This window comes from Pleurodeles waltl, chromosome 4_2 (genome assembly GCF_031143425.1).
Source record: "Pleurodeles waltl isolate 20211129_DDA chromosome 4_2, aPleWal1.hap1.20221129, whole genome shotgun sequence".
NCBI classification, from domain to species: Eukaryota; Metazoa; Chordata; class Amphibia; order Caudata; family Salamandridae; genus Pleurodeles; species Pleurodeles waltl.
In genome coordinates, this window is record NC_090443.1 from 304,351,263 (window position 1) to 304,378,525 (window position 27,263).

At 43.6% G+C, this 27,263-nt stretch overlaps 1 protein-coding gene across 3 annotated transcripts in view; it reads left to right on the top strand.

Moving 5' to 3' along the window:
* TOB2 (transducer of ERBB2, 2) overlaps positions 1 to 27,263 on the top strand; it is a 57,465-nt gene that overhangs the window by 17,736 nt on the left and 12,466 nt on the right. Inside the window, exon 1 of one of the 3 annotated variants that reach the window (XM_069231250.1) lies at positions 16,863 to 17,201. The exons of 1 other annotated variant lie outside the window; for it this stretch is intronic. The gene's annotated coding sequence lies outside the window, so the exon portion shown is untranslated. Of the gene's footprint in view, positions 1 to 16,862; positions 17,202 to 27,137; positions 27,244 to 27,263 lie in introns of those variants that run through there. One more of the 3 variants, XM_069231251.1, reaches the window with a different exon arrangement.

Consider the following 27,263-nt stretch of genomic DNA (forward strand, 5'->3'; position numbering starts at 1 on the left):
TTCAGCATTCCGTCCATTGTTGTTTTTGCTACCTACACAAGTGAGGTACCATTTTTATCGGGAGACTTGGGGGAACACCGAATACAAGAACAAGAGTTATTGCCCCTTTTCTTTCTCTAATGTTTGCCTTCCAAATGTAAGACGGTGTGTAAAAAAAGACGTCTATTTGAGAAATGCACTGTAATTCACATGCTAGAATGGGGACCCCGGAATTCAGAGATGTGCAAATAACCACTGCTTCGTAACACCTTATCTTGTGCCCATTTTGAAAATACAAAGGTTTTCTTGATACCTATTTTTCACTCTTTATATTTCAGCAAATGAATTGCTGTATACCCGGTATAGAATGAAAACCCATTGCAAGGTGCAGCTCATTTATTGGCTATGGGTATCTAGGGTTCTTGATAAACCTACAAGCTCCATATATCCCTGCAACCAGAAGAGTCCAGCAGACGTAACTGTATATTGCTTTAAAAAATCTGACATCGCAGGAAAAAGTTAGAGTAAAACGTGGAGAAAAATGGCTGGTTTTTTTCACCTCAATTTCAATATTTTTTTATTTCAGCTGTTATTTTATGAAGGAAAACCTTGTAGGGTCTACATAAATGACCCTTTGCTGAATTCAGGATTTTGTGCACTTTTCAGAAATGTTTAGCTTTCCAGGGTCCACTATTGGTTTCACCCCATTTCTGTCACTAACTGGAAGGAGGCTTAAAGCACAAACAATAGTAAAAGTAGGGTATGTCCCAGTAAAATGCCAAAATTGTGTTGAAAAATGTGGTTTTCTGATTCAGATCGGACTGTTCCTGAAGGCTGGGAAGATGGTGATTTTAGCACTGCAAACCCTTTGTTGATGCCATTTTCAGAGAAAACACCACAAGCCTTCTTCTGCAGCCCTTTTGTCCCATATATATATATATTTTTTTTTTAAATGAAGATTTTGCTGTATTTTGGCTAATTTCTTGGTCTCCTCCAGGAGAACCCACAAGCTCTGGGTACCTCTAGAACCCCTAGGATGTTGGGAAAAAAGGGTGCAAATTTGGCATGGGTAGCTTATATGGACACAAAGTTATAAGGGCCTAAGCGAGAACTGCCCCAAATAGCCAAAAAAAGCCTGGCACCTGAGGGGGGAAAAGGCCTGGCAGCGTTAAGAGAATGACGTCTAGATATATTATTAATCTGATGCCTTAGGATCTGAGAAAGGCACACACCAAGAGGCTGATGAAATACCGAAAGGGAGGGAAGAAAAATGATATGTCTGGTTGTGCCACTGGAACTGTAGACATTTCTCCTGTTCTGGGTAAATGGGAACGGATAGATAAGTGTCTTGGAGGTCCACACAAATCATCCAATCGTGTTTGTCCCTGAGATGGAGAATAGTTTCCATTTTGAAGTGATGGTAAACTACAATATGATTGAAATGTCTGAGATTTATCACTGGTCTAATTTTTTATTTTTTTCCAAACTAAAAAGAGGGAGCTGAAACAGCCTGATGGGTTGGAAGAAGTAATTTGAATTGATTGTTTGATTAAGAGAGATACTATTTCTAAAGAAATAAGGTTAGACATTTTTGTGGCAGATTTTGGTGGAAAGGAAACTCTGAAGAGGAGTTGAGTAAAGTTTAATGGTATAACCTTGAACTGTACTTAGTACCCAAGTGTCTAACATTCTGGTCTGCCATTTTGAAAGAAATAAACAAAGATGGTCTCCTACGGAAGGAGGGCCAAAAGTAGGGCTTACTTGTTTGTGGATGGTATCTGGAACTCCACTGTCCCAGACCATGGAAGCCTCAGCTACGTTGTGGATAAAATTGTGGTTTGTATTCCTCAGAGGAAGTGTAATAGGAGCCTCTGAATCCTTGATGTTTCAAATTGCGGCCAGTAATGTGGCTCCTGCCTCTACCGGCCCCGGCAAAAACACATTGTTTAAAAACTTTCTTGAGGGACTCTTGTGCCTTGTCCAAGGAAGCAAACGTAGCGACGTAGTTACTTTGTTCCTTAAGGAAGGAATCACCAAAGTTTGGCTTTGATTCTTGGGTCCATGGTCACCAGGTTTACAAGTTAAGGTTCTAATTTCAGCAACAGACCTTTTATACGCTCATGGGTGATATCAGAATTGGCATTGCCCCGTAAGCAAAAGGCTCTTTGTACCCAAAGAGACCGTGCTTCCAGATCAATGGAAGAAACGTCTAGTGTGGCAGCCTCTTGCTAGATCAAAAATTTGATTTGTCCTAACATGTGGACCATGCTTTGTCCACTCCCTTACGTGGATCCTTCGTGAATTTTGAGAAAAAAGTGAGCATAGAAGGGTCTATGGTAGGGGTAAGGGAAATTTTGGAAGGTAAGGAGGGACGAGAGCATTGGGATTTAAGTTTGGCCTGGTTGGTTTGTTCAAAGGTAAATAGAGGCTTGAGGTGATGGAAGCTATTCGGAGAAGTGAGGGTGGTAAATTAACGATGGGTCAAACATTGGAGAGCCCTCCACGTCTAGGGTTGTGACAGCTGCGAAAGGGTCTTTCGAAACAGAGAAAAGTTTAGCTTTTGTGGGCGGAGAGTCTACAAGGTAATCAACTTCCCCGCTATCATTCTTGTCAGACTAAAATGTCTTACATGTCGTTGTCTGTGTCTGCAATATGGGAAATCAAAATGGGAGACATCACCTTAGTGTGTTTAGTTTTGGTTTTACATTTTGCTGCAGTCAAAACAAACTTGTTACCATTCGTTTTAACTATAGAATTATTCCCCTCCTTAGAAGGAGGCTTGTGAGGAACCGCGACCTCTCTAGAGTGTTGAGGGAACCTCACTGTCCACCTGCACAGTATTGGCTTTTGGCATGGGTTTGGAGAAGGATGGCATTGGATAACCAATTGCTTTGCGCTTTCTGCATTCTCCCACAGAATGGGCTAGAATAGACTTAGACACAAGGTTAATGACCGAGCTTTCAATATTTTTGGCCATTTTGTCTATAGAGGCTGCAACAGTCTGTGCCACCGAAGGCTCTATAAAATCATTTAAATTGCCATTTATGATTTATTGTACTTAATCCTCATGATGCATGAGAGGAGAACTGTTCAATTCCATGACCAAACTGAGTTTTGCTGTAAAACCAGCTAAAAAAGGGTTAAAAGGGAAGGAAACCAAGAGGGTGTATCCAGAGGGCATGAATAGGGTAAAAGAAACACCCCCGAGAGGTAAAAGGGAAGTGTGGAGTCAAACAAAAGGCCAACCAAAGGAAAGCTCCGCCTATGGGCGCAGAAACAACCAGAGGCGGTCGGCAGACGAAGAGCCTCAGCAGCGTGACTAAGATAACTCACCAGACTGTCCACAAGAATGTCACGGTAAGGAAAAAGGCACCAAAAGTGAATGGGGCAAGGCTTCCCTGACTAAAGTGGCATACGGACTACGTCACGAAATGGAGAATGCGGTCTGATTCGCGTAGACGGCTTGGGATCCAGCGTTCAAGCTCAGTGTGGTATTATGCGGGCTGGAAGCATGTAATGTGAAGCTAATTTAAACAACACATGCGGAATGTGAAAAACAATGTAAAAAAACATTAAACTAGTAAATAATATTAAAGATGAGGCATAATGACGAAGTACAATTCTTATCTTGACTGCGAGCAGCAAGAAGGAGGACTGTTCACAGTCAAGTTAAGTATTATACATATGTTTATCATGCTATTTGTCAATACTACTGCTATGTTTTTTCTTCCAATTGGCTACCTTTTGTATAGCCTCTTGGGATTTGTGGTTCACCGTGTTATCTTGATTGCTGCTGCTAAAGTTAAAGCAAGATCAGAAGGCATAATATTTGTTCTCACACTTTATACATTATCTTTTTTGTGGTCCTCAAAACCTGCCATTCACTTCACTTCAATGCATTTCAGTCGGGTGCTATCATGTATATTGGTCCCAAGGTGGCTGCCAGCACTTTCTGCTTGAGGTGCTGACATCCGATCAGATCTCACCATGAGATCTGTGCTTAGGCTCTGCCCAGTTATACAAATTGGTTTTTCCTTTGATATCTCAAAAACTATTGAAGGGATTTACGCCATATAAGAAAAAGTGTGATCTGCGAACCAAAAGCTACCTTTCTACCAAATTTGGTGTAATTCCATCCAGCAGTTGGGGCTGTAGTTGTGTTCAGAACCCCTACAGAAATTAAAATGGGATACACACTCCCTCCCCCCCCCTCTTTTTTTCTCTGCCCCTGCTTAATGGATCACCCCAAAACTTTCCATGCACAACAAGGCTCTTGGGCACACTTTTTTGGAACATTTCATGAAGATTTGTGAAACGACGCCAAAGATATAACCAAGTCAAAAATATTTTTCAATGGAAAGTAGGTCCTAATTATAACTACCTACTGGCAAATAGAGATATATATATATAGTTTTATCAACATATTATATCATGTGTATGTGTCTATATATATATATATATATACAGTGTAAAAAACCAAAGGTTAAAGTGGCTTTATAGTTAAGTGACAATGCCAGTTCAACATAAACTTTTAAACTTAAAAAAAAACACTGAAATTCAATTGCTGTTGTTACTTCAGGGCTTGAGTTACAGTTACTTCAGTTAACTATAACTCACTCCCTCACCATACACAGTGTTGACATAATATAATTTCAGATGTCATCAGTGGTGTTATCAATGTTATCATTGTACACGTCATCAGTGATGTAATATGTGAGGTTATATAAGCAGTACATGGCTCAGGTGCTAAATCGGCCCTGGGGGGTAGGGTCCCTGGAGCCTGAAGACAGCTCAGGGAGCAGCCACTTGCCCCGCTCCCCATCAGTTATCCTATCAATCCCAGTGAATGGGATTCCTGGTGTCTTTTGAAGGCTCGGGAGGAGAGGTGCATACCCCCTCTCCATCAAATACTTTTTCTGTTCCCCTGAGGCCAGGCCTACCCTGGCTTTTTTTTAAAGTGTGGATTCACTGCAAGTTTGCAATAAATTAAGGAAAAAATACATTTTTCTTCTAAGGGGGCTCTGAGACTTCTCCTCAGTTTACAGGTGCAGGGTATATCTACCCTCCAAATAAAGACTTAGAGAGAGGGGCCACATGCCCCTCCCCTAAATGTATTTACACCAAACCGCTGGCCCACCCTGGAGGAGGGAGGATTCATATTTAGTAGGGGTGGGAGCCCACTTTTTTAACAGCCCCAGGTGCGAATTAACAAAGCATTTGTTTTTGGCCACACAGTATATCCCTACCCTGCCCCCTTATTTTTTTAAAACATTTTTCAGAACAGCAGGGTAGTTATAGTTACAACCACATTTCCATAGGAAATAGATTTTTTGGTTTGCTAATAACTTTGTTGCCGTTTGCCGACCTTCACAAAACTTTCCAAAAGAAAGTTTTGTCCACCTTAGCTCCTTCCTGAAAAGTTTTGTCAAGTGGGAGCAATGAAAAAGGGAGGTGGGTGGGCAAAAACATTTTTTTCCCATACAGTTTTTCATAGGAAAATTAGACACAATGGAATTACAGCAAATTAAAATGAAATCTAGATCTTGGCTCTAAAAGTACGCTTTTGTGATTTGGTTAACCTGTTCAGTATTTTTTGAGAAAAAAAAGTTACAAATATTTGTATATTTCACGCTGCTGAGGATCCGTGCATCTAACAGATCAAAAGATATCATCTGAAAGGCTGCATCTAACAGCTCAAAAGATATAATCTGAATTCACTCTGAGACTCAGGCCCCTGTCCTACAAAAAGGCTTTAAAAAACATATACGAGTCAGGGTAGAGATACCCTGACCCCCTAGGCTGGGTGGGAGGGGAGGTTCCTGAGGGTCCCAATTGCTGCCAAAAATGTGATTTATTTGTAATTAACTCAGATCTACAGAGGATCCGCATATCCGCGGTGATGGGAAAAAAAAGTGGGCTCCCTCGCTTTGTAAATATGAGCCTCCCAGGGAAGACCAGGGGTATGTGCGTTCCGCCTTCTCAAGCCCTTTTAAGGCCCCAGGGACCCCATCTCTGGGACTAATTTTCATAAAAGTGGGAAGGTGCATGCAGGCCCCTGCCTCATGGTGGCCTAGGCTCCCAGTTTTGCGGGTTGGATTTCAATTCTGGAGAGAGGGACATTTGGCCCCCTCCCCGAGTTGAACATCAGCCCCAGGAACCCCATCCCCCTTCACCTGATGACAGGTGCAGTGTCCCAAAGACACAATCCAATGGGAAATTGGTTTTCCCTGCCCTGGAGAGTGTGGGCTGGGAATATAAACTTTATTCCCTGCCTTCACTTCCAGTAAGGGAACACAACTTTGCTCCTCCCAGTTGGGAGCAGAGAAAAAAGCTGCTCTTGCCCAGCAGGAGCAAAGGAACAGAGCTGGCTTCCACAGTCACCCAGCTTGGGACTCGTGGCTGGGACCAAGGGGGGCTTTGAGGCTCTCACTACCGCCTGATTGACTTGGGCTGTTGTGGGTGCTCTGGGTGGGGAAGGGGCACCCAGTTTTTAAAAAATAGCTGGGTCTTGCTGGCACCCACTGTGGGTGTTGTCTGGGAAGCTGACTCGCACTGCAGGGACATTAAAGCTCCTGCCTTGCCCCCTAATTATTTAGGCTGTCTTGGGGCCCAGATGTACACCTACTGTCAAAAAATAGCCAGCTCCCAACAGCACACACTACGGCTGCTGGCTGGGGAGTTGCCACAGGCTCTGGGTGGAGGGGAGGGGGAGTCTTCATGCTCCCCGTGGCCTCAGAATAAATAAAAGTGTGGATGCCATTTATTATACATGTCTCCTGCAAGAAGCATCTCATAATGCCATGCAAGGCTTTTTTTTTATTATATATATATATATTTTGTTTTACTGGTGGTGCCCCTGGAAGGGGCAGGGGCACCACTAACCACTTTTCTTCTTGCTGTGGAGGGCTGCAGGGAGTGCAGCAGTCCCCCACCAACATAAAAAAATAAAAGTACACAGTAAGTCTCCTGGGTCATTGGCCATAATCCCAGCATAGTTTACCATATTTTTAGAGCACTCCGAGCTGGAGCTTTACACTCTTTATCTGGAGTGCAGGGATCGCTTGTAGCTGGTTCTATGGCTCCACTTTATGGCTAAAAATCCTTTAAAAAAGACTCAAAGATTTGTTTACGTTTTTTTAATGTGTCATTACAAATAGTTTAAGACAGTGGTTCCCAACCTGTGGTCCGGGGACCCCTGGGGGTCCGCAAAGTCTTCTCAGGGGATCCGCAAGAGCTTAGAAAGTTCAAAAATATTAACAAATATTGACAAATTAGGTCCCCAGCTTCCACTAATGGCTCAGGCAGGGGTCCCCGGATTCCAATGATGATTCAGTAGGGGTCCCTGGGTTCCATTAATGTTAAAGTGGGGTTCCACAGAATGAAAAGGTTGGGAACCACTGGTGTAAGACATTCACAATTATTAAATATTGCAGTGAGTAAAATTATTAAATATACATTTGACTGTTTTTATTGGTGACTTTTTTGATAAAGTGAACTATTCTGCTTTACATATGTTGTGTTGACCCCTTGATAAAAACCAATAGGCCCAGCCACTTTTATATTTTGAGCCTTTGACAAAGCCAGTAGGTCTACCTTACATAAAATGACACAATTAGTACTTTTAAGTCCAAGGTGGCAGCTGGGGGCTGGGCAAAAGTAACTATAATTCACACATTTGCTATGCACTAAGTACCTCCCATACTAAATCACTCATGACATGTTCTATTATATTATTGATAACATCTCTACAATAACTGAAAATAAAATAATCTCTAACATATATGCATGGTGGGGTGTGAGTTATATTTACTTTAGACCACTGGTTGTAGTTATTTGAGATATCTCTGGTGAATTTCAGTGGTTTTGTTTGTTTAAAACAATATGTTTTAACTGACATTTGAGTGTAACCGACACGAGAGAAGAGAGAGAGTTTTATTTTACCAGAGGTTTCAAAATTAGCCACTGTAGAGAATATTTGTGCGTTATGGGCCTTAATATCCAGGAATTCACTAAAAATTGCATTATTTATTTTGAGTACCTTGCGTATGTCACTCACACGATGAAATGCGTCATCAGGTACATGAAGTCTGGCCTGTAATGAAAGCAAATGACGGCATACCTTTAAATGGTAAGTGGCAAGAAACATTTGGTGTAGGCCCAAAACCAGCTAGGAGAGATATAATTGCTACTGTGTCAGATTTGTACTTTAAACAAGAAATCGTAGCGCTTCAAAAATAAATATTGAGCAAGGGTGGATCTGCACTGTGGAGCTAACCAACATCCCCCGTAAACAGACAGCCGTCACCTCTGCCTCTGATGAATATGAATGCAAATGTAGAATGTTTAAAAAAAAACAAAAAATACATACAAAATTGGTAAATTTGCCATAGGGTAAGCCACATCGAAAAAGAAAACTTTCTGAGAGGTTTGTGCCAAATATAAATATATTGTTACTATTTGGGACCTAAGCCTTTAACTTCTGCATATGTTCAAGTAATGCTTTGTTCAGGAGTCTAGAGCTGTCGAAAACCTGAGGCATGGCCCTGTAAGAGCTGTGTACTCTCTCGGGAACAGCTCTGGGACAACACTGTAATATTTATGTAACTTCCACTACAGATTTGCTGACTGATTTCTTGTCATGACAAATCCTGGTACCATAAGAGACAGATCGGCTGTCTGTCTTGTGAGATCTAAGTGAATTGAGGGATTACATTGCTGTCTCAGTTCTGTTCTATAAATAGAACTGGCCAATATTGCAGGTGATTACGCCGTCCTAAAAGCTGGATATGTTGGGAAAGACTGCGCACGAATGCCGACTAAGGTGGGGTGGACAACATGACATTTTGTGACACACACTACAGCTCGCATCTGTTCCTCATATCGAGTATCACAGAGAGGCTGTCTGTAATGGAAAAGAGGTTATAGATTTAGCTCTGCTGCCTGTAGGCTGTAAGAGCTAAAACCAAAGTGTTCCTCTACTGTATAAAGCTAGACCTTTAAGATCATGTACCTTGGGAGATGGATCTGCAGCCTGGGGGTTCCATGTTGTGTGCACCATAATAGATTGCTTTGCTTTCGAACTTTGTAACATTGTGCCTGTAAGATATGTCCAACCTGAGGGAGAGATTTCCTGTTGGAGGCTATGCCTGTAAAGATCTCTGTATCTGTACACATAGCTCTGCTACCAAAACTATACGATTTATGTAACTTGCCCAGCCAGTTCCGTGATATTTCTGAAAGCTAAGACACAGCTGTGCCATCTGAGCTTGCTTGTTCTGTGTAACATGACATATGTGGCTACATACCCCACCAGCGTCAACTAACACTATATTCCTTTCAGTAAGGTTTGGGTATTGGTTAGCCAGCACAGACTTGTGCAATGGTGACACGTGCAGTCCTGTTTGGATGCAATTTAAATATCTGTTAGATAAAATAACCTGACAGGCTAGGGCGGTTCTGGAGAGACTGCTGGCGATGTCAGGTGTTAGTGACGGGTGGCGCTGCTCACTGTTTGCCATTGGGCGAATGGGACACACCAGGGATACCTGAGCGATGAGTAGGCTCTCTGAGGCATTCAGCCCTGGGTTATTTTCAGTGCTTCCCTCCTCTCATGCTCTGAGCACTGGTATCTGCATGACAGCATTCAGCAGCAGTGAGAAAGGGCCAGAATGTGCTGGCACAGCTCTGGGCTCCCTGCCACTCCCCCTCCCCCTCCCCCTGTCCCTGATGACCTGGAGCCCTGTCCACTTCTAACTTTAATACACACGACAGGATCATCCCGTCCGAGTGACCTGGAGCTCTGTGCTTCTCTTTTTTTAATGCAAGGAATAGACATGCATGTCACTAATCGCGCAGAGCTGTGTGCTTCCATAACTTTTAAAACCAGGACTGGACCAGCCCGCTCTAGTAACATAGAGCTCTGTACCCCTACCGTAAATACCAGAACTTGGCTAGTTTATCCATGGGACCTGGGGCATTGTGCTTTCTTTCAATACCAGCACTGGACCAGCCTATCCTTAGTGTGACCTGGAGCTCTGTCATACCTCTGCTGGTTATACCAGGACTCGATCAGTCTGTCCTGGGGACATCGAGCTCTGGGTTCCCTCTCCCTATACAGCCTGGCCTAATGGTTATCTTTTTATACTAGAACTGGGCCTTCCTGACTAGAGTTACTCGGTTCTCTCTTCCCCCTACCTTTAATAGCAGGGCAGTCTTCGTGATCTGGAGATTTTGTACTGGACCATTCTAGTAACTAAGAGATTTGTGCCCCACCCCACACACAAACACACTAAGTCCAGAATTAGATCCTGTGCCTAGTGATCAAGAGCTGTGTGACCCGTACTTTTAATTCCAAGGACTCGGATTTACCGTGGCCTTAGCTTTATAATTACAAACTTCATTGTATATCTCACAAGGTGCAGGGCTTATTGTAATTATTCATTCTGCTTATCTCTAGTATTTCTACAGAGGTCTATGCTCTGCATTTCTTGTTCTTTACAAGAAAAAAACGTTTCTCTTAATTCACATACCTTAATTCACCTTTAGTATTGGTACACTCCAGTTGCAAATGAAGACTGTTTTACTACAGCTATTTGGTTTAAGAATGCACACAAGTCTCCAGTACAAACGATCATCCGTGCATCACGTGTAACTTTGTTTTGTTACAACTGCAGACTCAGGACATACGTCAGCCTGTTTAATACATCTAGCGCCATATTATATTAATGAGCGTGCTGTCCAGGTATGCGCCAGGGTGCATCATCATTGAGCACTCCCGCACAGACTGTGGCCTCATTATAAAAACTATCCAGTGTCCCCTGTTCAGGTGCAAATTCGTATCCACTAAGGACAATGCTGGACTCAAGGTGGAGCAATGTTTTTAAACCACTTCTCCACTCAGTAAATGAGGTACCAGCCTGATTTTGAAGAGCTATCAGAAAATCTTGCCCACATTTTTGCACTAACTTGGTAGCATGTTTGTCTTTGAGCCATGTCAGTAATACAGCTCGGGTGTGAGAGTAAAGATATTACCTCGTCCTTATACAATTAAAAAAAGAATCACTTGAAATTGCATAGGTATAGAACTTACATCTGCGCAGTGTGTTTTACAAAGTTCAAAAGAGCAAAAAACTTTAGCAGACCCTCTAGAAATGTTGCCTTCAGAAATTAACAGACTACTCAGAAACGTGGATTGCCTTACTAAGCACAAGACACAAGAAGTGGTTTCTATATCTTGAGTTAATGCTCGGTATGTTACCTGTAGAACTGAACAGAGTAACAGCACCATGACCTCCAAAACTAAAAAAATTATCTTGAAATGAGACTGTCGTGCTCTTCGGCATTGTAGATACACCTATATTTCTTATGCATACCCTCTTACATGAATTGATTACTGTCTTGTAATGCCCCCTTTTCGGCATACTTACATTAAACGAACCAAGAAGATTGAATTTCCACCTCAGTAACTCCTTTGTACCACCTCATTCATTTAAATATCAATCATCCTAAAGAAGCTAACTTAAACTTCCATGTGAACGTTAGTGCTACATAAAAGCCACATAATGGCTGCCTTCAGCCGATCAATATGGGCAACCTTGCACCCCTCCAGAACCAAACAGCTTTGTTCTGCCGCCCATAAATACACAATGCCCCACACAGATCCAGAGAAGCTAGCTGGCCCCTATCACTAAGCAATTCACTACTCTACACTAACTCTGCTGGCCACTACCCATTATGACACATCCATAAACCGTACACAACACAACCAAATACAGTGTCACCAGACCACCTGGACTCCATTGAACAAGTATCTTAGAATCATGAGTGACACCCAGATTATGAAAGTGTGACAATACCACACAAAAGGTGGTGAAGCCTTACGCCGCTGGGACCTCTTTACACAATGTCTGCTTCGTTGTCCGTACCACAAGAGGTGTACCACTCTGCATTATTCTCTAGTGTATTCAGCATTTCCCTAAGGTTTTGGGTAACATTGCCTTTAATCTATTCTGTGTCAGACACCTTCCCCACGTCACCTTAAAGCAGTGATCTTCAAGCTTTTTAATGCCATGCCCTTCATGGAAATAAAAAATCTTTACCCCCCCAACCTCTGACAGAAAGACAAACATATTTTTTCATAAGTATACTATAAAAGTGTCAGCTCTAATTATATTATATCTAACAATTCAATCATTTATATTTATGTTCAACTATGCACTATAAAAATGTAACCATTTTTACCTCGGTGGGCTGCCCTGCTACACAAAATGTAGCAGGCCCCTTTGAAAATCTCTCAGCAGCTTACCTTATGCTTAAATGGTAAGAGCATGGAAAATACACAACAAATGTTGTATGACTGGTATCCTTTTCTTAGAGATCCGTCTCCACCAAGACATGTACAATTGATGCCATCTTGCAAGATCAGCCGTAATATTCTTCAGCAGTATAAGAATGTTCGCCCCAAACAGCGTGCCTACCCTTTTGGCCTTTTCAAACAAAGGATGCAGAATCACACTGACCGATAAACAGGTGCAATCACCCACACAATAAAAGTATGGACATATGATTCAGCACAGCATCAACCTAAGAACTGGAACCTAAAGGGGTGGATGGCACAACCATATGCACAACTGCCTCTCGTTCTACTCCCAAGCATAAGGACAGCTACACAACAACAAAAAAGTGCAATCTTCTACTCATCATGCACGCCACCAAAACACTTTTCACACAGGCCACACACACCCTTGCACCCAAATGCAACACAAAAAAAATCTTAAGCATTCTACCATTCTCCCTCTTCTTTGCTCCTCTGCATGCTTTAAGCATAGTCTCTGATAACAGTATAAGAGCAACACCCAAGTCATCGCACAACACCAAAACACTTTCTCCCTAGGCCACACTACAGTCGTCCAACCATGCACATCGTTGGGGGCAGCATACTGTCCTTGAGCTAAAATGCCTTGTTAGAGGTAAGAAGCGCTATACAACTTCAGTTGGATAACAATATATTACAGCTGCAAAATAAATAACTATAAATGTCACTGTGATAGCTTTAAAGTAAGGCATGGTCTTCGGGGTGTCACCTAGAGGTTGTAAAACCTTATACTGTAACACTGTTTTCCAACTTCATATCTAATTTATTTCCTGACCTGGTGGCACAGATAGCAAAAACAATCTAAGCTTTACTCTTTCCAACTGCAGCAAATCTAATCCTTGATCCTGTTGTTGTTGGTATTTGGAAGAGTTTTTAAATGTGTTTCCTGTTAATTGATACATTTTATGTTTTAGTAAGTAGGCTTAATTATTTAAATGAAGTACAGTCCTCGCTGTAAGTGGACAGCTTTATTTGACCATGTTGTGAACAATGTGATTTTCAACAAAAGGGCCTCTATAGCAGCAAGCTCACTGGAGGTTCTTGATGTGTATTGCATTTGTTCACTAGCAAAACTAGGCTTTTCTGGACGGTGGGAAAACACTAAGGGGCCTATACACAAAATGCATTTCGCACTGTGTTTTGTAATACCACAAACCTTACTACAAAATGCAATTCACAAACCTAAGTGTGGAGTTTACGCCTACAGCCCGCCTCTCTGTTTTTGTTGAAGACATCAGATCACCCCCCAACCCCCAAGTGTGGATTCTCCACACTTGCAAGTATAGGTTTAGTAGTAAATGTGAGAGGATCAAAGGGGAGTGACTGAAAAATGGTGAATACTTACTACTAAAGGGGAGGGGATTAGGAAAGAGTAGAGAGACGTTAAGTGGGGGGCAAGGAGGTGCTTGGGAGGGGCCCACAAACAGGAAAACCATTACCGTTTACACCTTCACTTCGAAAGTTATTACACTCAAAGGGAACCAAAACGGTAGTACTGCAGCTTAGAGCTGGAGTAAGTCCAGCACCACAGATGGCCAATTATTGGTACTGCAACACACTCCTGAAGAAATCAAACTAGTTAGGAACGTAAAATAAAACTTCATAGGAAATAATGTCAAATAAAAATTAAATAATTAAACAGGGAAATCAATACAATTTGTTAAGAATATATATATATATATATATATATGTATGTATATAGAGAGAGAGAGAGAGAAAAAACTTATTTTTACTTTGCTCATAAAATAATAACTTTATTCACTAAAAATGTAATGTAACAATGCAATGTATTATATACAATTAAATTATATTCACTTAATTCTATATGTCACTTTTAATAATTATTATTGCATATTTGTACTGCTTTAGGTGGGTAAATATTTTTTTATTTAACCTTCAAGAAATAACGCAGAAGAGGGTAGCCAGTATAAAGAGAAACAAGCATTTGCAATGCAATGGGTCTCAGATTTGCTCCAGTTGGAGCTATTGGTTTTGTAAGTTCCTAACTGGACTTTTCTTGCCATGTAAATTGAAAATGAAAAGTAAAGCATTAGTTGACATAAGCGAGCTGATTTAAAGCACCATGAGCGTGAAAGGGAGACACAAAAGGAAAAAGAAGTTCGCTCACAGTGAAACATATAGGTAATTGTGCAATTGTCCTGTAAAAGGGTCAGTCTGCAAGGCAGTAACAAAACCTCCTGAAGGAGGAACAAATATAAAGCATTTACTAAGGATAATAAAGGGTTTTTGAAAGGCAAGCCCACGAACGAGTGAAAGTGATGGGTGTAAGGTGGGTGTGGTTTAAAGCCCACAATACTTACAAAGGGTCAAAGTGCTTGACCTGAAAAGGGCAATGATCATTGGAGTGACATAAAACAAGATATTGAAAATCAGATTGTTTAGCTAACTTAAGTTTATGATGGTTGCATAGTCTGTACCACCACATCATCATGGCTCAACTGCCCAAGGGGTGCTGGGAACTTTTTCTGCCAATCTACTAACCACTCACCAGCTAACTCATTATTTCAGATTTTTTTTTCAAACCTTGGCATGTTGTAAGACTGTGTTAGGAGCAAGCAGGGCAAAAACAAACAGTGCCTTGAGAGAAGAATTAAAGGAGTGGTGACAAATAGGCCAGTGGTGTGAATGGTAGGTTGCTATGTCAAAGCTGATTAGAGTATTTGTAGGCACCATGGAAGATGTGGGCAGTGAAAAAGTGAGGTGGGGCTGGTGATTATGTGTCAGTTGGGCAAATTAGGATCTTTCAATTAGGGTGTGAGTTTAGGTAGCTTGTCCTTTTTTTGGAGGAGTCATCTGTGTGCCGTTCTACTTTATGGTCTATGCCATTAACAGTGTCAGGAGTTACAGCTGTTATGGTTTAGATTGGGATAGCAGATAGGGCAATATGTCCAATACATATGTCTTAGTTAAGGTGCCTGGTGTAGTCATCCTGTCTGAGTTAACATTTTGAGCACATGATTGTACCATAGATAATCTCAGAATGCCCAGTCCCAGGTCGTTTATTAGGTATCCTGGACTTTAAACTCACAAATCATTAGTATCATGTGTATTAGTCTACTTAACTCAACAGAAGCAAACTAACGCCAAACCTGCAATGCCTTTGATTGCCACATAAAAGTCCAGGATGTGGTGTTCTTGATGACCGGGAATGAGGTGGCCACCATAAATGAGGTTCTTTAGAAATTATACAAGTGTCAATGGGTCTTTGAATAGAGGTTGGAGAATATTTTTTGAAGCTTGCTTGTGCAGTTACTCTGGGGGCAAATGTAAATTGCTTTTGGGTATGGTATCATAATGTGTCTTAAGCAGTGTTTAGTTTGCTTTCTTTACAGTTGTGACCAGGCTTTACCTTCCATCAGATCTAAGTAGTAGTATTCAGGATTGCAGTACTACCAGAATGTCTTCAGCTTGACATGCCTAACTTACCACCCACTCTGAGACTACTGATTGGTGTGGAAGTTGTTACTCATCCCTAACAGGGATTGTTGGAAACCATAAACTATTTAACTCGTTGCTACTTTGCCAAGTAAGTAAGGTATTTTGGTCATGTTGGTGCCTGTCAATCTTACCTCCATAACGAATATGAAGCTTCAAAGTGCAGGGTTGCCTGAGTGCAGATAGGTGGTCCTCGAGGCAGAGTTCATCTTCGAAGAGAAGTAATCCATTCTAGTCTGACATCAAGGAAGAAGTCGGTTTGTAATGAAAGGCCTTTGTAGCAACAGAGAAAATTTTATGGGAAAATTGTGTTGAAAAACACGAATGTCCAATAATCTGGAACACACTTTACTGCTAACCAGCCTGTGAACTATGTTCAGATATTTAATGCACTTCAAAACCTAGGCACGGGGAAAAAAAACAATAAAACACGGTTGCTTCATGTGTGTTAAAGATAATGTCTACTGTAAATTCGGTATCGTTTGCGGTGACAGCCCCAAGATGGCTGCGATATTCAAGCCATTGAGTATCAACAGCTGACTAGAACGTTTGATGCCTTCGTCGTCAACTGTGCTGCCGTTTCAGAAAAGATACAGCCTTCGTTAGCAGGAGCGTCTGGAAAGTAACACATTTTTTGTTCCAAACTTTCATAAATATGTCTAAATTTTCTTATAAGGTATCCCTTTATTTAAATTTGAGTAGTTAGGGTTCACTGATTATAAGTATACGCTTGTTTTACTGAAAATAAGGTAGTGTAAATTAACACCAATAATAAAAAGGCGATTTGGACATTTTGTGGGCTCTTTGTCTCATCTCTTGACGATTTCAAGTGACAGGAAAAGCAGTCCGCTTACGCCAACTACCACAAACTTGTATGAAAAAAATAAAGTAAAATGGCCACTACGTTTATCTCCTTCCAGAAGTAACACCTAAGCAAGGCAGTGCCCAATCCATCAGGGCCACCATTTTCGTCATTTTATACGGGTTCACCCAAGCCACTGAAGCGTCGCTGCCCGGGGAAAAAAGTAGTCCCGGTCGTAGCCCCGCCCAATCGCTGTCCTTGTGATGGCGTCAAAGATAGCGAGGCGCCTCTAGTTGCTGACGATAGAGGGTGGAGTGCCGTGTCCTTCCGCCGGGGGAGGGGAAGGTTGCTACGGGGTGAAACTTTTTCATTGACTTTGCTCACTTTGGGCCAGGGAGAGGCAGGCTCTGGCTTCCCAGCGGAGGTTTGAGGCGGCGAGCGGCTGAAAAAATAAAAGCTTCCTTAAAAAAAAAAGAAACAGACGACAAAAACAAAGCAACAGAAAACAAGGGAACTCCTCCGCCCGCCGCAGCAAAAAAAAAAAAAAACAAACAACACCCTGCAACAAGATCTTCTCCCGGAACCCACCGAGTAAGTCTTCTTTCGGGGATGTGGGGGTGGGGTGTTTTTTTGTTTTGTTTTGTTCGGGTAGCTTTTTTCCTTGTCGATGGGGGACGGGGAGGGGGCGGGGTTGCCGTCGGTCAGTCGGCCGGATTGAACATGTCGTCGATGGTGGAGGGCACCGTGACGTATACACCACGTCGTCCTCTAAACGGTGTTCGTATGAACACTAGAATATGTGTGGCGTGTGTTTTTTTTTTTTTTTTTTTAATACCTCAGTGGGCGACTCTGATTGTTTTTACTATTAATAAATGGAAACCCAAAACGGTGGGGGAAATGTAAGTCTTTTCTTCCGAAAATGTGGGAGGGGGACTTAACATAACCCCGACGCTTTTCCCTGCCACCTGCGACCACAAAAAGTGAACGGGCAGTACCAGTGGGAGTTTATTGCCTTTCTGTGGTGGGGAGACATGGCCCTGTCTAAGAAAAAACGCATTATTAATAATGCATTTTTAGGTCTCCGAGTAAAGAAGACCTGTTTCGTCTTCCATCCAGTAACCATTTACGTTGGATTTGTGCACGTTACGTAAAGAGACTGCTGGTTTACCTCTTGGGCCTGGTCCTAAAAACAGGTGCATTTAATGACCCCCCCCCAAATCATAAAGTGTGCCTCCGAAAACAGCTGTTAAAGTAATGTTCTGCTCACCCTTCTGTGAAACTTTATTACGGTCCAGTGTACCCCCGTTTCTAAACGAATCCCTGCGCCGTCTGGATGATTTGGCCCATCCACATACCAAAAAACTTGAATAGGTCATATAGCCCACTATTGACAAGCCATGTCCAGATAGTACACCTACGATGCTCCTTTCCTCCAGGCATCAACACTTCCCTATGGCCCCAAAACACAGTTGGCTGGATAGGCTGTTGACTGATTATATCACCCCTTCAAAAACTGCCAGCACAGTGCATTTTGGCCGTCGTGGGTCTCGGCCCTTAAGCTGCTAACATAGGAGACCCTGACCAGTAACTAGGCTAGTATCTTCCATTCTCCTTGCCTAGTGGCAACTGGTAGGACACTCCCACCAGATTGCCTGTGCTGCTGTAGCTGATAGACCCCGCCCACTTTCATAGCGACCAATGTCAGTGCTGATAGACCTTCCTCTGTGACTCACTGTTCTCAGTAAACTCTAAACACCCAATATGGGCTCAATCCCATATCTTAGTTATGTTGCATCTGATAGGTTCTACCAGAGTAGAAAGACCACGTGGCTGCTGGATCCGGTACACCCTCTTCAACCTTCTCTTCTACAAACTTCAATGAAACCAATCCCTCTGGCTGGTGGCGTTGGAGCCGACAAGACACCTTCACTCCCCCCCCCCCCCCCCCCAGATGTTGGGTATGGCACTTCCTGCTGCAGATGTTGGAGCTGGTAGTTGCCACCTTCCTCTGGCTGCTGGTATGAGAACTGATCGATCTTCCTTGCATCTCCAAACTTCAGGTGTTGGAAAAGATACAACGACCAGTGTCACTGCTGATAGACCTTCCTTAATGGCGCACTGTATGCCGTACCACTGTTCTCAATAGACTCTGACCACTCATTGGGCTCAATCCCATATCCCAGTTCTGCTGCTTCAGATAAGCTCTAACGGAGTAGAAGGACCACCTGGATGCTGGATCTTATACACAAACAACCTCCTCTTCCACAAACTCCAATCGAACACCTCCCCACCCCTGGACCAGTGGCGTCTGAACTGGCACAACCTCAGGGGCATCCGAGCCGACAGGCGCTGCTGGCATCTGAGCTGGTGGAACCCACCATTTTCACAGCTGACGGGCGCCTCTGGCTGTAGATGTTGGAGCCAGTAGGAACCACCTTTCTCTGGCTGCTGGTATGAGCTGATATATCTTCCTCGTGCCTCTAAACTAAAGGTGTTGTAAAAGGTATTCCCCCACCCCACCCCACTGCTTGAGCCAATAGTAGCCACACCTCCTCGGCTGCTGGAGCCGATAGAACTCCCCCACCAGATTGCCTATGCTGCTGTAGCTGATAGACCCCACCCACTTTCATAGCGACCAATGTCAGTGCGGATAGACATTCCTTTATGACACATTGTGTGCTATACCACTCTGTTCTCAATAGACTCTGACCACTCATTTGACTCAATCCCATATCCTAGTTCTTTGTTTGATAAGTGGAGTGGAGGAGAAAGACCGCCTGGCTGCTTGATCCAATACACTCTTCTACCTCCTCTTCCACTACTAACAATCAGTCATCCCCCACCTTTCCCCAGCTGGTGGCCTCAGAGCCTACACCCCGCTCCCCAGCTGTTGGATCTGAGCCGGCAACCCTAGCTGCTGGTGTCTGAGCCGACAGGCGCCCCCAGTGTTGGAGCCAACAGGCGCCTCTGGCTGCAGATGTTGGAGCCAGTAGGCACCACCTTCCACCCCCACCAGATTGCGTATGCTTCTGTAGCTGATAAACCCCACCCACTTTAATATCAACCAGTGCCAGTCCTGATAGACCTTCCTCTGACACACTGCGCCGTACCACTCTGTTTCTCAATAGACAATGACCACTCGTTGGGCCCAGTCCCATAGCCTAGTTCTGCTGCACCTGATAGGCTAGAAAGACCACCTGGCTGCTCGATCCAATACACACACTTCAACCTCCTGTTCCACACCATCCAATCAACCCCCCTTTATAAGCCAATAGGCTTCCCTCCCGCCTGGATTCAGTATATAGGCAGATAGTCTCCCTACATCACCGGTTGCCGGTATATAAGGTGATAAAAGTCGCCCATGGCGGCTGCTGTTGAACCCCTCTCCCTGGTTTCTGGAGCTGATAGACTTCTTTCCTCAGGCAGTTGATGATTCCCCTGGCTGTTCTGTTGGTGTCAGAGCTGATACACCCCATTCATGGCTGCTGGAACCTACTGCATTGGTGGACTAACGCCCTTCTCCAGGGCTGCCACAGCTGATGTCTCTAAATGCCAGAGTGGAAAGATCCACCAAAGTCGATAGACACTTTTTAAACCCCCCCTGACACACGCACCCCCCCCCCAAATTGGCAGCCAATGTATAATGCCAAAAGACTTTGCCCATCTGCTATTGGTTCCGGTGCTCATAGGTTGACACAACCTAGCTAGTGTAGCCAATAGAGCCTCCACCGCATCTGGTAGGCTTCCTTAATTTGCTTCTCATGCGGGCAGAATCCTTTTTAGGTTGAGCGCGCTGATGTTTTGTAATCTAAATCTGCGGGTTTTAACCACGCCCACTGCACGCCTGTCACTGGTTCACGGATTTGCCTTTGAAAAATCCTTTATCATTGGTAAATGCTTTGTTTGTCACTCCTTGGGACACTTTTATTACCTCCTTGCCATTGACCCTCTGATGGATAATTCCACGTTTGCTGACATGTTTTCTGCGAGCGAGCCTCTTTTTCCTTTTGTGAGACTCCTTCGTGTTCATGCTCATGGCGTCTAAGGCGCTTTGAATCAGCTTACTTATGTCAACTGTTTTACTTTTCATTTTCAATTTGTGGTAAGGAAACTCCATTGTGGAATTTACAATGCTAGTAGCTCTAATTCGAGCAAACGTCGAGACCCATTGTATTGCAAATGCTTGTACTGCATATGCTTGTATTGCTTGCTGCAGCTAAAAGGCCTGCTTTCTGACTGCTAGAGCCGACCTAGTCCTTATTCATCCCCCTCCCTCTCCAGACTGCCAGAGCAAACAGATCCCTCCCTGCTCTGATAACCGTTTGGACGTGCTGGTTATTGGTGAGATAAAAATAGTTTATTTTGACCATGGTCTTTTAAATATTATACCACATAAAACTGTATTGAAATGATTTCCAAGGATAAATATAAAACATGATCGGGTAAAATCAATTAACACTTTCCGTGAGGTAACATTACTTAAAAAAATGTATATCAAAGAAAAATCTTATGTAGCTTCTCAGATTTACACATTAATCCCATTACAGCAGATTTTAATAACTGGCGCCGTAGGACCAAAAAGTATAAACAATCATACTTTTAATCACATATTTCATTACAACAGGTTTTAATGAGTTATGTCGTGGGACCAAAAAGTATAAACAATCATACAAAATGTGAACAAACAACGCACTCAAATGCTGCAGCTACATGTTCCATCCTTAATCAGGAACTTGTTCACCCACAGCCCAAAAATATATAGTGAGCTCAACCTGAATTGTCATTTCAATAGAACAATCTGCATTGCCAGTTTGGTAACATCACATACGTGAAAGAGGTTACATTTTCACTTGAATCTCTCAGATCCGTAGGTATTTTCAGGCACAAATAAGCTACGTCTTTGACCTTTATTCTGCACAGCCTCTAACATGTAGTTCCTTCCTTAATAGCAGTGATAAATTCTCAGTCTCCTAGTTCTCCAGTTTAACATAATTTGAGATCGGACCTAGACGACCCCTTATCGCCCATGTCCACTTTAGTTCACTTATCATAATTTAATTTACACAGTAACATAAAACATCTAAAATTGTGATATAAATGTGTGCCAAGAGCAAGTGCTTATCATTTTTGTTACGGAATTCCATGATTTTAGGTGGGTTTTCACCCTTAGAGCTTGGTTCGTTGTACTTTTAGGAAGCCCTAATAGTTTGTTTTAAGGCAACATCCTTCTGTCTTATCCCAGTCGATAAGTGATCCAAAGTACAGTATTTAAGGAGACACCATAGTATCGCTGGTTGTTGGAGCTGATAGAACCCTTAGCTGCCAGAGCCAAGGACCGCTTCTGTGCTGTTGGACCTGATAGACCATGAGACGTACCCGTGTATCAGTAGACTGAATAAGCTCATTCATAAGACTTAGACCCCCAGCTGCTTGAGCCATTCTACTCACCCACTGGTATATAAGCCAATAGACTCCAGTACCCCACTGCTGCTCCTATATAAGTGCATATTTTGTAGCTGTCGTCTCCCGGCTGCCGTTGTCTGAGTCTATAGACCTTCTCGGGGCTGCTGGACCTGGTAGACCATTCCCTCGTATATGGCTGCTTGAACTGATGGGACCCTTTTATTGGTTGTGATAGCCGATAGAGGTGGTGATGGTGTCCTTGATGTTCCAGTGAGTCTTAGACCTAGATAGGGGCCAGGGAATTAAAAAAAATATAGTCTTCATTTTTTTTTTGAGGTAATTACCTGGTCCTGTCTACCCCAACCCTAACCTTTTTGTTGTGGGAGCAGATGTGTTCCCCGGTATTTCGGATATCTCTTCCTATCCGTATTTTACCTGTAATTCCCTTTCTACTTCCTGCTTTAGGAAATACGTCTAGTGGCAAGAATCGGAACCGATATGTCTTCATTGCAACCACTGTAGGGCTTTTTGAGTTTGACATTCCAGCCCCTCCTTATAGCAACGTCTCTCCTTGCCAGTATTGGAGATAATTATCCCATTTACAATTGTGCCACTTATAAGTGGTCACTGGTACCAGAGCAGCTACATCTTAATGTCAGATTTAGCAGAGTTCTGAGCGCACTTGGTTAAAAATAATAATGTTTGATTGGCCGAGCGTGTCTGACATTTGGGGGGGGGGGGGGGGGGGGAATATATCAGTTGGCAGTCAGGCCCGCCGTCAAGTCAATCTACTGTCCTTACTGGACTCCGGGTTTACACGTACTCTATCTAATTGATGCCTCCTCATTTACTGCTCTGGTTGTACAGCTTTCTTTTATTGCACCCTGCTCCTAGCAGTACCTTTACTTTTGACTAGCAGCTTTCTCGAGTCCCACAGCTCTGGCCTTAACATTTCTTCACGTTATTATTACCAAGTAGGTCTCCCTTCTGTTTCCCACAAGTATGGACTCCGTTGTTTTTCTTTAGTCCCTAGCTGAATTCACGCTCTGTACTTTTGCTCACCTGTGGTCTAGGCCTCACACCGTACCCAGCTTTGAAATAAGTTACTAAGAGTCGCGCCCATCTGTAGCTTTTTGTTTTCCCTCTTGGTAAATAGCCCCGGCTCGCCCTTGCTCCTGTGTTCAAGTGCCCAGCTTCATTTTGGCTCACCAGGTTTATGCAGCATTCGGTTGTTCTTCCTCATCCCCAGCTTTGCACAAATAACTACATGTGATATGCAGATTCATTTGTAGGGCACACTAATGGTATTAGGAAGTGTCTTAGCATTAAGCTATCCGCCTTAGGTCCAGATACCTAAATTGGAGTATCAATAAAATTATGCGCAGCTTGACATGGCTATATAGACGGCCTTTGGGCAAACGTCTGGTAACTTTTTTTGTATTTAAAAAAAAAAAAAAAGACCACAGCTAGCAAATTGACAAATACAGCACTGTGATGGGTGGGTATTCGCTTAAATACGCTACAATGTATTTTTCTTTCTTCGGATAAGCGAGCGACACCTGACTTAAGCGGAAAAAGTGTTGAAATAGCTATTGCTTTGAAAGGCTGGGGGTCATTTCACAGTTCCTGGCCCCGTTGAAGATAAACAAATGGGTAGTGGCGCGGTTCCAATAACCTGCAATGTTTTCTTCCCTGTAAATGACGTGTGTGTGTGTGTGTGTATATATATAATAACTAATGTGCAGATGAAACGCAACCCAAGTTGATACAGATTTTCCTTCATCTTGCTGTACCATTTACATAAAAGTGGTCTTGTTACCCACTCGTATGGTCAACTATGGGTTGGTTTGACTTTTTGCCCTTTTCTTTGTGTGTTTAGCTTTAGGTTTCCCATCCGTTCCGTGACGCTTGTGTTCGAGGTGTGGGCTTGTACAACATCTTGTGTTGTAGTGTTGATTTTGTATTCTTGTGCACTGCTTTACTGATTGATTTTCTTTTACACACGTTTACCCACTGCCAAACTGATATGGATATGTTCGGAGGTGCTCTCGGCTGTTGTATGTTTTGTTTTAACGTATATCTTTGTGTCGGAGCAATCATATACCATATGTTTACTTGTATGTGCTAGCACTATCCTCGTAACATATGCCGGGCTTGATTTTGTACTTGTTAACCTCGCCCAGTACCAGTAATCTGGGGTCAGTTCCATAACAGGTTGGAGTAAATTATAAGGGGTCTGTATTTTAGGGTATTTGCTAGTCGAATATATGATGGACTGGTTTGTAGTATTCTAGTGCCGACCCTGTATCGTGTTGCATCTTTGAGATCCAGTCTTGTCCAGGGGTTGGCTAAACATCTTTGGTTGGTAACTGGTTCAGTTCGGTACTAAATGTCTGGGGCGGTTCTGCAATGTTGCTGACTGGCCCCTTTATCGCATGCTAGTTTTGGACACTAACTCTGCCATCTGTCTTGTTTATTTATTTTAGAATGGTTTCCTGTATTTTTAGTTTAGTCGTGGGTGCTGGCCTAGTCCCATACCATATGCTTTGATTTGTTAACAGTTTTGGTTGCTGTAGGGGTCGATAATGTAATCTTGTGGTTCTGTCTCAAAGGTGGAATTAATAATTTTGGGTAGCAGACGGTGTGCAATGGTTCGTTTTGTATTTTAGTTGGTAACTGGCCGAGTCCTGTACCATATGTTGGTGTTTCCTTATGCAGTTTGGTTGCCTGCTCAGGTTTGTGCTATACCCCAGGGGTAGTTTGTGCAGCGTTGCTTGCTGGCCCTTTACAATGTTGTTTTTGGCTGCAACCGACTTTAGTGCATTTAGTCTTTTAATGTTTCTGTTACGGCTCGTTGGTTTCAATCTTTTTTTCCGCTGAATAGAAGGTGCTGTTTTTTTTTATTTTTATTTTTTCAGATGCCTGTGCTAAACTGCCAGTTTATTTTATATATAGTCTTTAGTGGTTTGCTTCTCTATACCGTATGCTGGGGCTCCCGTGTAGCGAGGACGGACGTTACTTCTCAGCACAATTTCGGTTGGTGCCAGTAAGGTTTTTGGTGTTGAGGCTCAAGTTCCGGATTACTTATTTAGTCACTGGTTTAAATGTATTAATATTTTTGTTCGCGGTCCATCGCTCCGCTGTCCACGGAGATGGATAAAGTCCTTGTCTCCCCCCTCACACCCCGGTGGGCAATAAACCGCTGACCCTCCCTCTCTCGTGACCCAAGTGTACCCTCTGGTGCAAGTGCTTGTTAGGCCATTGTTAAATATACTGCCAAGCAAACGCCTCCAAGCCTTTGGACCCCGTGTTGTCCTTGAGCAGTGGACTTGGCGTCCCTCCACCGGCAAGGGAAAATGGTGTAATGCACCAGCTCAGGGTTGAACCATTACCCACAGCTGCGTGGAAAGTCTAGAGATTGGGAGTGTTTTTCTCCTCCTCGCTCGATTTAGTGTTTTGGAAAGGGAGCTGGTTCAGTCTGGGTTTTTAGTCTGTTGGGAAAGGGGTTGTCTGAGAGGGGCGGTTGAGCTTGGTCTTTCAAAGAGGTTAGTTGACTTTGATTTGCTGTATTGGGGAGTAAGGTGTGTGAGTTCACCATGTGGAAGATGGGTGATTTAATAACAAAGTGGGGTTGGCAGATGTTGCTCTGTCGAGAACAGTTAAGATTAAAGGTGGTAGGGTTGAGAGGAAGTTTCAATGAGATTCGCGTGGCGGAAGGGTGGTCTTCGAGGTTATTTGTGAGATGGGGCAAGGGGGCGTTGGCCTAAATTGATTTTATTAGAACCTTGTTATGGGGTTAGGTTTGCATTTTGGGAGGTGGAGGCCTATGTTTTTTTGTCTAGGGAGGGGTGAGTTGACTGATATTTGTTTAGAAGGGGTTTGGCCAAGATTGCCTCGTGTGTTGAAGGGAGGTGGCTGGTTTATTAGAGCGAGTGGGACTTCGCATTGGTCGGTTTAGTCGGAGCGAAGGGGGGTCGGCATACTTTGGTTTTGTCAGTGTGTGAGGATTGTTTTTTGATGGAGTAGAGGGTAGGTGGTTGGACTGGTTTGGTTCTGTCGTGGGGGTTAAGGCGATGGTTAATTTTGTCGGGAGGGGTCATCAGTTATTTGTTTCGAGGCAGATGTGGGCGGGTGCGAAGTTGGTTTTGTGAAGTAGGAGGAGTTGGCAGAGTTTAGTTGGGGGATGGTTCAAGTTGGTTCTTTAGAAGGGATAGGCTTGGTTGGCTCGGGTTAAGTGGGGGTGGTTTTGTAAGGATTTTTGGCAAATGGACGCCACTGCACCGCCTTATCTGCTTCACGCTGCTCTTGTATGGGTTCAGGGCTTGCGTAAGTGGCTCGTTTTTTTGGTTTGAAGGACCAGGCCACGGACCGTGAAGGTCGCAGAAAGGTGTACTAGGTTGTCGGGCTCCAGCAGGGTTTTCCACGCGTTCCCTCTGTGCCGGAGCTCTGGGTGTGCCTTTGTGTCTGTTTCGAGCCTCGTTTGTCGGGGAGATTAGTAGCACACCGGAGCTACAGTGGTCGGTGGTTTGTGCTGTCTGGCCGGAGGAGTTGAATCTGTACTGACTGGAAAGGTGTGCGGGCGACGCCCTAAGTTTACATTACAGGTTATAGGACCTCTACAGGAGTTGGAAGATGCCCTTAGGGAGCCAGCTGTCACCTTGTGAACGACCCATATTCCGGAACGCACCCCAGAGGGGGCGGGGGAAGAATGCGCCGCCTCTTCATCAGTTAGAGATCTGCTCGGAACCAGGGGGTGGCGTGCTGTGCATTTTCTTATCATGGGATAGAGGTTTATACGATTACAGTACGGAGCTTGTAAATGGCTGCAAGTACCCCGAGTACTGCACAAAAAAAGGGTTTTGGGGATTGCCTCCGGGTACAGACGGGATGAAATCCGATCTAGGGTTTTGTGACCGAGGGATGAGATGGCTTAACTCTGACGCCCCTTTTCGGGTTGAGCAATAGCCCTGGAGGATGAGGGTGGGGATGTGACGTGTGCAGCGTTCACTGGAAATTTACCTCCTCTCCTTCCAAAGCATGCCGGTGGAAGAAGTCCTAGGGAAAGTGGGTCAGCTGGAGGGCGGGCCTTGGGGGCTTCCAGAACTACATTTCCCTGCATGCTCTCGACTCGCAGAGGCGGCTTCAGGAGGGCGGGCGATAATCCCTGAGCCGAATTTGCGGAGGAGCCATTATGTGTACAGCCGGAGCGGCTTCGTGAACGTCACCCTCGGTAATACATGGTATTTTTAT